This window comes from Gossypium hirsutum, chromosome A12, assembly GCF_007990345.1.
Source record: "Gossypium hirsutum isolate 1008001.06 chromosome A12, Gossypium_hirsutum_v2.1, whole genome shotgun sequence".
In the NCBI taxonomy this organism is placed as follows: Eukaryota; Viridiplantae; Streptophyta; class Magnoliopsida; order Malvales; family Malvaceae; genus Gossypium; species Gossypium hirsutum.
The window spans coordinates 33,932,113-33,944,909 of NC_053435.1; positions in this window are offsets into that span (position 1 = coordinate 33,932,113).

Sequence of the window (12,797 nt, forward strand, 5' to 3'; positions counted from 1 at the left end):
ATTTGAATGTGCAATGATATTTGGCTTTGAAAGTTGAATGAAAATTTGTAGAATTTAATCTTATAAGTATTCGGCCAAAGTGATAGTTATGTTAAAAATGTGTGGTTTATAGAATGTATAAGTTGAGATTAATTAGGACATTAATTTAGTAAATTGGTTTAGTTTAAATTTAATGAGTTGACTATATAAATGAGTTGTTATTTGCTTACGACTTACTAAGCTATGATACCTTACTCTATGTGTACATGTTTACTTTGTTTTATAGATTTTGGATTCACGTTACAAGCTCGGGGATCGTCAACAAAGTTCATTACACTATCTACTGCTTCGGTATTTAAATAGTTGAACCTGAATTATGGCATGTATAGACTGGATTATATTTTGAAATGTTGTATTTTGGTCTATGTATAATTGAAGCCAAGCGAAAATGGCTTAATTTCTATTCTTAAGTTCGATTTTGATGAAATTATGGTTAAGTCTATTTTGATTATCATGTTGAATGTCATGGTTGATTATTGTTGTGTTATGTGATTATATATTAAGGTTGGTTTATGACCTTGTATATGGCATGATCGAGTCGATCATAAGCATGTTTAATTAGTTTGGATGTGTCTGTACCAAGATAAAGTATATATAAGTGAATTTACTTAATATGCTTTGACTTAGTCTCGTGTGTTCTTGGATATAATGTTTAGTGAACTTAGCTTTAAGTTTTACGATTTGGTGATGAAGGGTAACAAGTATTGAATATGTTCTATAATTGCTTTAGTCAATTATGTAATATGTATTCGCATGTTAAGTGTGGCTTTAAATTTTTGGTAAATGAACACAAGGTATATATATATGTACTAATAGCAGGTACAATCATGTTATATTGTACCAATGATGTATATGTGATTTCATATTAAATTATGTACTATGAATTTTACTAGTTTATTTATGAACGTGTACAAAGGTCATTATTTGTGATAAAATGGTAGCTTGATAATATAGTGAAACATGCATGATTTGGTATTGGATTATTATTTGGGTTCAAAAATGGTTTAGGTTAAATGGTAAAAATGTGTTTGAGCTCGATAACATATGTTGTATCTCTTATACGTCGGGTGTTAATTAAATAGTGAACATGACTTGCTATAAAGTTTTATTCGGACATGTTTAATGCCTTTAATTGCAAATATATATATATGATCGAATGGATGTGTTTAAATTGTACTAATTCATGAATTATGAAATTCACATCAATTAATATGATAATGTTGTGCAATTGAATGTCAAGTTTTGGTATTGAAATTTGTTTCATCTGTAGTACCACATATTTGTGTGCAGGACTTTTTATAAAAACCAGGTTAATATTCCTTTAATGAAGTTGTTGATTGTTATAAGTCCTATTTATAAATATATAATAAATAAATTATTATATTATATGCTGAATTATGTTTTAAATATGTTATCATATAAATGATATGAATTTTTTTAAGATTTAATATTTGTTAATATCGCAAGTATTGATGTATATATATAAATTTTGAATTGTAAAATGAAATGCTTAAAAGTATAAACTACGATATGATCGAAAATCCCTCGTAACTCAAGTCCGACGACAGATACGGGTTAGGGGTGTTACATTTTATTGGTATCAGAGCTACGTTTAGTCAATTCTAGGACTAACGTAGCGTGTGTGAGTCTATACATGCCATATTGTATACTGCAATAGTGTGATGACTTTTGACATTTGAAAATGTGTTTTCATATAGTAAATGGATCCTGAAAGAGCTGTAGCTGATGATGTCGAGAGTGTAGCACCTGCTCCCGCGCAAGGGACACCACCGACTGATTCTCGAGAATTTGAGTAACCAAGAAGGAAAGGCTAGACAAGCCTTCTACCAAATGATGAATGACTGGTTTACTCAATATTCAGACTAATCCGGCTGCACAACAACCCCCACCCTCAGCTAATCCATCTTCGATGCCTGCTATACCTCAAGTAAGTGATCCGCTGAGATTATATAAGCCACTTATTGATAAAATCAGAAAACACAGGGCTGAAGAGTTTAAAGCTACTGATGATGATGATGATGCTGAGCGGGCTAAGTTCTGGCTAGATAATACTATCTGTGTGTTTGATGAGCTATCCTGTACCCCGAATGAATGTTTGAAATGTGCCATATCTTTCCTTCGAGACACAGCATATCACTGGTGGAATACCCTAGTATCAGTGGTTCCGAGAGAGCAGGTGACTTGGGAATTCTTTCAGACTGAGTTCCGTAAGAAATATATCTGCCAGAGATTTATTGATCAGAAACGTAAAGAATTTCTGGAGCTGAAACAGGGTCGGATGACCGTGACAGAGTATGAGGGGAAATTTGTGAGATTCAGTTGGTATGCCCGAGAGTGTGTTTCTACTGAAGTCATAATGTATAAAAGATTTGAAGATGGGCTGCACAAAGACATTAAACTGTTAGTTGGCATACTTGAGATAAAAGAGTTCGTAGTATTGGTTGAGTGAGCCTGCAAAGCTAAAGAGCTCAGGAAAGAGAAAAGAAAAGCTGACTTTGAAGCTAGAGATGCACGTAAAAGAACATCTGGTAAGTCATTCCAGTCGGTACTAAAAAAGTTGCGAGATGATTTCAGCCGTTCTAAAGCCACTTTGGGTTATTCCAGACGGGATTAGAGTAGAGCACCTATGAGCTCGAGAGCTACCTTAGTAGCTAGTATGGGTAATGTCAGATCAAGTCAACCCGAGTGTAAACATTACGGAAAACGACATCCTAGTAGTTTCAGATTGCATGATCGGGCTTGTTTTAAATGTGGATCGACGGTTCATTATATTCATGATTGCCCAATGTTAGCTGAAGAAAATCCAATGCAGAATACAAGATCAGGTAATACTGCAGCTTGAGGTAGACCAACCAGAAATATAAGTAAAGCGAGTGGTAGTCAGAGAGGGACTAAAGATACGGTAGTCAGATCTGAGGCTCGTGCACATGCCAGAGCCTATACTATTCGCGCTCGAGAGGAGGCTTCATCCCTAGATGTTATTACTAGTCCATTCACTTTTTATGATACTAATGTAATTGTATTGATTGATCCTAGTTCAACTCATTCTTATGTGTGTGAGACATTAGTATTCAATAAGACTTTACCTGTTGAGTCTACTGAGTTTGTGATTAGAGTGTCAAACCCCTTGGGCCGATGTGTTATGGTTGACAAAGTGTGTAAGAATTGTCCGTTAATGGTTCGTGATTCATGCTTTCTGGCTGATTTGATGTTTTTTTCCATTTGATAAGTTCGACATAATTTTGGGTATGGACTGGTTGACTTTGCATGATGTTGTTGTAAACTTCAAAAGAAAGACTATTGATTTATGATGCCAGAATGATGAAATTATTCAGATTGAATCTAATGATCTGAATGGGTTACCAGTAGTGATTTCTTCGATGTTAGCTCAGAAATATGTAAAAAAAGGCTACGAAGCTTACTTTGCATATGTGCTTGATAGTAAAGTGGCTGAAAGAAACATCGAATCAGTACCTGTTGTATGCGAGTATGCGGATGTGTTTCCTAAAGAATTACCGGGTTTGCCACCTATTCGGGAGGTAGAGTTTGGTATTGAGAAAATGCTTGGGATGACTCCGATATCCATAGCTCCATACAGAATGGCACCTACAGAATTAAAAGAATTGAAAGCTCAGTAGCAAGAGTTGGCAAATAGAGGTTTCGTGCGACTGAGTTTCTCTCCTTGGGGTGCACCAGTACTGTTTGTGAAAAACAAAGATGGAACTATGAGAATGTGCATTGATTATAGACAGCTCAATAAGGTAGCTATAAAGAATAAGTATTCGTTGCCATGGATTGATGATCTGTTTGATCAACTGAAAGGGGCTACAGTGTTTTCGAATATAGATTTGAGATCAGGCTACTATCAGTTGCGAGTTAAAGATTCCGATGTGCCGAAGACTACTTTCCGAATGAGGTACGAACACTATGAGTTTTTGGTTATGCTTTTTGGACTTACTAATGCATCTGCTGTATTCATGGATTTGATGAATCATATCTTCAGACCGTATCTAGATCGGTTTGTGGTTATTCATAGATAACATTTTGATCTACTCTCGTGATGAATCCGAGCATGCTGAACATCTGAGACTTGTATTACAGGCTTTGTAAGATAAACAATTGTATGCAAAGTTCAGTAAATGTAAGTTCTGGTATAGCGAAGTCAGTTTTCTGGGCCATTTTGTATTAGCATCGGGTATTGGGGTTGATTCGAGTAAAATTTTAGCTATACTTGATTGGAAACCCCCAAAGAATGTTTCTGAAGTCCGAAGTTTTCTGGGACTTGCTAGTTACTACCAACGATTCGTGAAAGGCTTCTCTATGATTGCAACCTCGATGACAAAGCTATTACAGAAAGATGTTAAGTTTGAGTGGTCAGAAAAGTGCCAGAAAAGTTTTGATCAGTTGAAAGCCCTTTTGACTGAAGTTCTAGTACTAGTTCAGCCAGAATCGGGTAAAGAATTTGTTATCTATAGTGATGCATCTTTAAATGCTTTGGGATGTGTTTTAATGCATGAAGGCAGAGTTATAGCTTATTCCTCAAGACAATTAAAGCCACATGAAAAGAACTATCCGACACATGACCTAAAATTGGCAGCTATTGTGTTTACGTTGAAAATTTGGTGTCACTATCTGTTCAGTGAGAAATGTCATGTTTATTCTAATCACAAAGCCTGAAAAACTTGATGACTCAGAAATATCTACATTTGAGACAACGTCGATAGTTAGAATTGATAAAAGACCACGAGCTTGTGATTGACTATCACCAAGGAAAGGCTAATGTTGTTGTTGATGCTTTAAGCCAAAAATCACTGTTTGCTTTGCGTGCAATGAATGCGCATATGGCCATGTCTGATGATGGTTCGATAATAGTTGAATTGAGAGCAAGACCGTTATTTGTTCAACAAATTTGTGATGCCCAGAAGGTTGATAACGAGTTGATAGCAAAATGAGCTCAATGTGATTTAAATGCTGATTCAGAGTTTCGAGTTGATGCTGATGACTGTTTGAGATTCAGAAACCGAAAATGTGTCTCAAGGAATTCAGAATTGATTTAGATGATTTTGAATGAAGCCCACAGTAATCGGTTCTCTGTTCACCCAGGTAGTACGAAGATGTATAACGATCTGAAACAGCTTTACTGGTGGCATGGTATGAAACAAGACATTTCTGAATTTCTTGCAAGATGTTTAATCTGTCAACAAGTAAAAGCTGAACATCAGGTAGCTTCTAGATTACTTCAGCCGATTATGATACCCGAGCGGAAATGGGACAGAGTTACCATGGATTTTGTATCTAGGTTGCCTTTGACACTGAGTAAGAAATATGCGATCTGGGTTATTGTAGATAGATTGACTAAATCGGCTCATTTTGTTCTGATACGTACAGACTACTCGCTTGATTAGTTGGTTGAATTTTATATTCCTCAAATTGTAAGATTACATGGTGTGCCTATATCTATTGTTTCGGATGGAGATCCGAGGTTCACATCGCAGTTTTAGAAGAAGCTACAAGATGCACTAGGTATGAAATTACATTTTAGTACTGCTTTCCATCTGCAAACAGATGGTCAGTCTGAGCAAATCATTCAGATTCATGAAGATATGTTGAGATGTTGCATTCTCGAGTTCGAAGGTACGTGGGAACGGTACCTACCTCCGATTGACTTTGCATACAATAACAGCTTTCAATCGAGCATCAAAATGACACCCTATGAGGCTTTGTACGATTGTAAATGTCGTACACCATTGTATTGGACTGAGCTTGGTGAAAATAAGATACACGGGGTTGATTTGATTAGAGAAACTGAACAGAAAGTAAAAGTGATTCGTGAAAGTCTAAAAGCAGCATAAGATCGTCAGAAATTATATACGGACTTGAAACGAAAAGATATAGAGTTTCAGATCGGAGATAAAGTTTTCTTGAAAGTCTCACCTGGAAGAAAATACTCAGATTCGATCGTAAAGGCAAATTGGGTCTGCGGTTTATTGGGCCGTATGAGGTTATAGAGATATCGGGCTGATTGCCTACAGACTATTATTGCCACCTGAGTTAGAAAAGATCCACAATGTATTCCATGTTTTGATGCTTCGAAGTTATCGATCGGATCCCTCACATGTGATTAGTCTATCTGAGATTGAGATTTAGTCTGATATGACATATGAGGAAGAACCAATTCGCATTTTGGCCTGTGAGCTTAAAGAGTTGCGAAATAAGTGAATTTTGTTGGTTAAACTACTGTGTCATAAAAACGGAGTTGAGGAAGCAACATGGGAGTCATAGGATACAATGAAAGAACGTTATCCAAACCTGTTCGACGGTAAGATTTTCGGGGACGAAAATCCCTAAGGAGGGAAAGTTGTAACAGCCCGATTTAGACCCTAATCAAAACGTTGGTTTCAGGACCACGAATTCGAGTCAGAAAAATATTTAAAAATTATTTTCTGTGTTTATTTTGTGTGAATTTATATCTGTGAAATTTTCGTGAGTTAATTTTGTCGTTTAGGTATCCGATTAAATAAAAGGACTTAATTGCGTAAATTGAAAATTTAGTAGTTAAAAACATAAGGGCCAAAATGTTATTGGCTTCCTAAATTAGAGTATTTATGTTGTAGATATTCCATTAGCATATTGGTTGGATGGTAATAGACATATATTATATGATAGTTATATTATTTTATTAAGGTTATAATGGTAATTAAGTAAAATGTTACTATAAGATATAATAAAACATAAATCAAGCCATGCTCATCATTTTATTTTCTAATTGCCGAAACATAACAAAAAGAGAAAGAAATAACAAAGCTAGGGTTCGGCCATCTTTAAAGCTCAATCAAGGTATGAGTTTAGTTCGATTTTTGATAATTTTTTACGTTTTTGAGATCGTTGCTTTGAGTACTACAAAACCCATGCTTAAATTTTTTATTTTGGTGAATATTTTGAGTTATGCCATTGCTGAGAGCTTGCGATTTTTGTTGTTTGATGATGAAATATGAAAGATATGTTTTAGATTAACATGTTTTATATTGGAGTTTTTGATGATTTTGAGTAATTAGTACTAAATTGTAAAAATAATAATTTGAGGGACTAAAATGTGAAATAAATGAAATATATGGGCTTATATGAGTATGGGTAAAATTCGGCCCAACATAGGTATATTGAAATTTTGTATATTTTGTGTTTTGTGCAATAGGGATTAAATTGTAAAAAGTGTAAATGTCAGAGGCAAAATTGTAATTTGCTCATTTATGTGTTTTTGGACTAAATTGAATGAAAATATGTTTGAGTGAAGTTAAATTTGAATATGTCTAGATTAAAAACCAAAGAAATCGAATTTGGATCAGGGGAAAACGAAAGTTGTCGACTAGCTGTCCCGTTCCGTTTTACAACATCCAAGGTAAGTTATAAGCAAATAGACGTAATTAATTTAAAATAAATGCTAAGTTGTTGAAATGAAATATATGGATTTATTTATGCTATAGCCGAATATGAACAAGTTTGGTTACTATATTTCTGAATTCGTTTCGACCGAGCTACGACGTCTGAAATCCCCGTATGAACCTTAGGAATAGTTAGGATACATATGTCATGACATAGGATTACAATATATGTGTGCGAGTAAGACCATGACATCGATATGTGTGAGAGTAAGACCATGGCATCGATATGTGACTCCGATATATGTGTGTGAGAAAGACCCTATCTGGGACAGTGGCATCGATATGTGATTACATGTAAGACCACGTCTGGGACGTTGGCATTGTACGATATATGTGATTATCCGAGTGTCCTATCCAATTTCGAATGGTTCATCGAGCAGGGATAAGTTGTGTTTGAATAAGTAAAACGAGCTAAATGGCCAGGTATGAATGAACTTGTTACCTATGTGAGATAAGGTAAGTAAGTACTTTGAATTTTTGTGTTAAATCATTTATGATAGCAATGAAAAATATATGTGAGGTTAGTATGTGTATTCGGCCTTGTTTCTAAATAAATTGAATATTAATGAAATGATTCTTCACTATGTGCATATGTGTGATCATGTATATCTGGCCATATAGGAAATATACATATGTGATGTTATATATGATCTTGTGTATAAAGTCAAATAAGTGATGTATGTATATGAAGTTAAATCTTGTTTTGTGACCTTGTATAAATGAGTGGAAGTATATTTGAATATGCAATGATAATTGGTTTTGAAAGTTGAATGAAAATTTGTAGAATTTAATCTTATAAGTATTCGGCCAAAGTGATAGTTATGTTAAAAATGGTGGTTTATAGAATGGATAAGGTGAGATTAATTAGGACATTAATTTAGTAAATTGGTTTAGTTTAAATTTAATGAGTTGACTATATAAATGAGTTGTTATTTGCTTACGACTTACTAAGCTATGATAGCTTACTCTATGTGTACATGTTTACTTTGTTTTATAGATTTTGGATTCACGTTACAAGCTCGGGGATCGTCAGCAAAGTTCATCACACTATCTACTGCTTCGGTATTTAAATAGTTGAACCTTAATTATGGCATGTATAGGCTGGATTATATTTTGAAATGCTGTATTTTGGTCTATATATAATTGAAGCCATGCGAAAATGTCTTAATTTCTATGCTTGAGTTCGGATTTGATGAAATTATGGTTAAGTCTATTTTGATTATCATGCTGAATGTCATGGTTGATTATTTTTGTGGTATGTGATTGTATATTAAGGTTGGTTTATGACCTTGTATGTGGCGTGACTTAAGTGATAATTAAACCCTATTTATATTTTAGACGGCAATTAGAAAGAAAAAAATGATAGAAAAATGGCATGCTTAATGGAAAAATGGTAAATAAGGTAAAATTAATTAAAACAAATTGAAACATTAAATCATTTCTTTTCATTCTTCTTCAATTCTTGACTGAAACCACCATTTTTTACCTAGGAAGTTTCGGTTACTTCTTTGCTTTTCATGATATGTAAATTTACTCGTTTTCTTGTAATTTTTATGTTTTTGATATCGTTGCAACTAGGTCCAGCTAGCCCGTACCTTCGTTTTTTATTCTGTTAAAAATTTTGGAAGTTTCCATTGATAAATATTGAATTTTTTTTATGAATACCATGTATTTCGAACTTTGATTATGTTATTTGATGATTTTGTAAAGTGATTTTTGTTAAATTTTGATTTTAGTATTAAATTGTAAAAATGTCAAAACATTGGGGTTTGATAGTGAATTTGATATTTATTAGGGGCTTTTTAGGGCCTAGTATATTTGGATAAATATTGATGTGAGAAAAAAATGGTTAATTTGATGAATTTAAGGTTAAAAAACTAAATTGCAAAAATTGTAAATGTTTGGGATAATTGTGTAATTTTGGAAAATAAAAGGGTAATGGATTGGAAATGAAATATATGTTGATAAATAAATAATTTTACATTTTAGATCAAGATCCTGTAGATACCCAAGGAAAAGGAAAAATTACAAAATAGTCCCTACACTTCTACAACTTCTACAATTTGGTCCAGGTAAGCTCGTACGGTTTAGAATTTAATACCAAAATAAATTAATGATTAGTCTAACATGTTATGATTTATATAATTAGTCTTAATTGTTGATGATGAATGGTAATTTGAGGTTTAATATTGAACTTGATTATTGGCTTGATTTAAACACGGGATAGAGTACAGTTGGGATTTGGTGCGTTATGGTGGTTTGGAGTGGAGATGGTATTGGAGAGGTATATTTGTATATTGCCCGAGTGAACCGAGGTTCAACATTTGTTGCGAATTCTGGTGTTTTTCTCTCTATTTGGTGTGCTGGTTGGATTAGCTCTTATGAGCATTGGTGTGATAGATGGATTGGCTCGAGTGAGCATCTGGTGTGTTTGGTTGGACTGATGATGTACTTCTATACGTAAGCCGTTCTTTGAGTTGAAAATCTCGATAAGTTAACTTATTGGGTAACTATGATGAATTTTCCATATATACTTGGGATTTGAATTGATTAATTATGAATTACCATTTAGGATTGTGGATGATAGGAAACTTTAATTGTTGTATTTATTTCAGTAAGATTTATCGATTTAATACGTAGAACTTACTAAGCTTCATTGAGCTTACTTGTGTTGAACTTTTTTCTTGTAGATACTCAGAAGGTAAGACGATCGGATCAGCACTCAGGTCACACTATCCAGCTTAAATTGGTAGCTTTTGATCATTTACTTCATATTATATGGCATGTAATAGGTTGAATGATGATATAAATGTTTGGATTTGTAATTAGCTAATTATGAATTTGGTTGTACAATTTGCTTTGGTTGATCTTCTTTTGGTACTTTTGGTATTTTTTTAATATGTGTTAGTATGCCCATTTGATACTTGTTGGATTGGATAAAAGTGTATGTGATGTATTAGTTGTTAAGTAGCTACGGTATAGTATGTTTGAGTTGGTGATTATAGGTGATATCTTGAATGAATTAATAGGTTGAATTGATGTTATGTTTTGATATAAATATATATACTTGTGGTACCAATTAAGGTACATTGGTTACGCATTGAATTAGGTTGGTTTGGTATGTTTTTTGCATGATTAAAGTCAATTTGGATAGGTATTTTGATTGGTAAATGGTTTGCTTAGGTTCCAAGTAAGTTTGAAACGATAAACTTGTTGATTAAGGTACATTTTAGGTCCACATGGCCTGAGACACGAGCGTGTGTCTCAACCATGTGTGACACACTGTCATGCGACATGACCGTGTGTCCCCTGTAGGTTCAAGGCATGCAAATCAGGGTGTTACACGGCCTGACACAGAGGCGTGTGAGGTCATTTCGAGAGGTACACGGCCTAACACACGCGCGTGTGGTTTGGCTGTGTAACCCAAGTTAGTGAGTTACACGGGCATGGACATGGGCTGGGACATGGCTGTGTGTCCCTAATTCGAATGTCCACACGGTCTAGCCACACAGCCATGTGACCTCTGCAGTTCAAATGTTTCAACTTTTTCCTAAAATTTCCAAATGTTTCCGATATAGTCCTGGATTGTTTCCAAAGTGTTTTTAGGGCCTCGAAGACTCGATTAAGGGACATTATGAATGTATTGGAATGTAATTAGTTTATGCTTGCATTGATGTATGAATTGAATGATTTACTATTTCGTTAGTCTGATAATGCTCCGTAACCCTGTTCTAGTGACGAATACGGGTTAAGGGTGTTACATTTTAGCATCCAAAAGTAATAGTATTATTTTTTTTAGTGTTTAATTTGAGTTTTAGAGTTGATTTGGTAAAAAAAAATCATAATTAGCTATAATATTAGATCAATCCTAAAACCCAAATTAAATCACATCTATGAGACTATATTTGACAAATTAAATGCGAAATTAAACAAATTCACAATTAATACTAAAATTATTCTTTAACAAAATCATGAAAAATACAAAGGTAATAATATTAACAATTAACTTTCACCAAATCAACCCTAAAACTCAAATTAAATATTGAAAAGATAACACTATTACCTTTAAGTACTAAAATATATAACTTTGATCAATTTCAGGTACCAAATTGGATAAAAAAAACATAGGCACCATATTAGAAAAAGTGTCAAATTCAAGTACCAAATGATATATCAAGCCAATTTTTTAATTATTTATTTAATAGAATTGGATGGACCAGTCGAATTGATCGTACCAATAAAACTGATTGAACCAGTTGGACAAGTAAATTGGTGGCCTAATCAATTCGACCACTAGTTCGATTATAAGAAAGCTTTAATTTTGAATGAAAAAATACATTTTTTACTTTGTTACGATCAATTTAGGATAAGATTGATTGTTTATGTATATTCTGTAACACCCCTAACCCTTATCTGTCGCTGAAATAGGGTTACGAAGCATTACCTAACTTTACAGACTAATTACGATTATTTCATTACCTTTATTATACAAATCAAGAATCACTTATAAAACATTCATATTGTCCCTTAGATGGGTCGTGGAGGTCTAATATACACTTTAGAAGTGAATCGAGACTAAACCGAAAATTAAAGAAAATTTTCCCAAAATTTCAAAATTCATCTTAAGAGCAGGGGATACACGCTCGTGTGGCTCACAAGGCTAGGAGACATCCCAGCCCGTGTCCTTACCTATGTAACTCTTTGACTTGTACCACACGGCCAACCACACGCCTATGTGTTAGGCCGTGTGCAGAGTGCACGGGTCACACGGCCAAGCCACACGCTCGTGTGCTAGGCTGTGTGCAAAATCTTGGGCATTTTGTTTCGAATTTTTAAGGTGCAGGGGACACACAGCCAGATCACATGCCCATGTGGACAAAAATAGGCCATTTTAAGGTCACTTTTCACACCCTTTTTAATATCAACCTGCACACAACATTGATATATACCAATATATTCCAACCAAGCAACCAATACAAGTCAAAAATCATGTCTTAAACATAATATGTAATCACAAGACTTATCTGTATAAACTTACCATAATACTCCATTCATTGATTACTAAAACTACTACTAAATACATGCATACAAACATATACATATATATTATTCACAACCATGTTACAAGTTTAACTCTTTTCTAAACCAACCCTATACATGCCATATAAACCATAAGATGTATAACAAATTCTACTGGAGTAATCTGGATAGTGTGGCTCGATGTGTTGATCTGATCCTCCGAACTTCTTGAAAATCTACAAAGAACATTTGATGATACAAGTAAGCTTAATGAAGCTT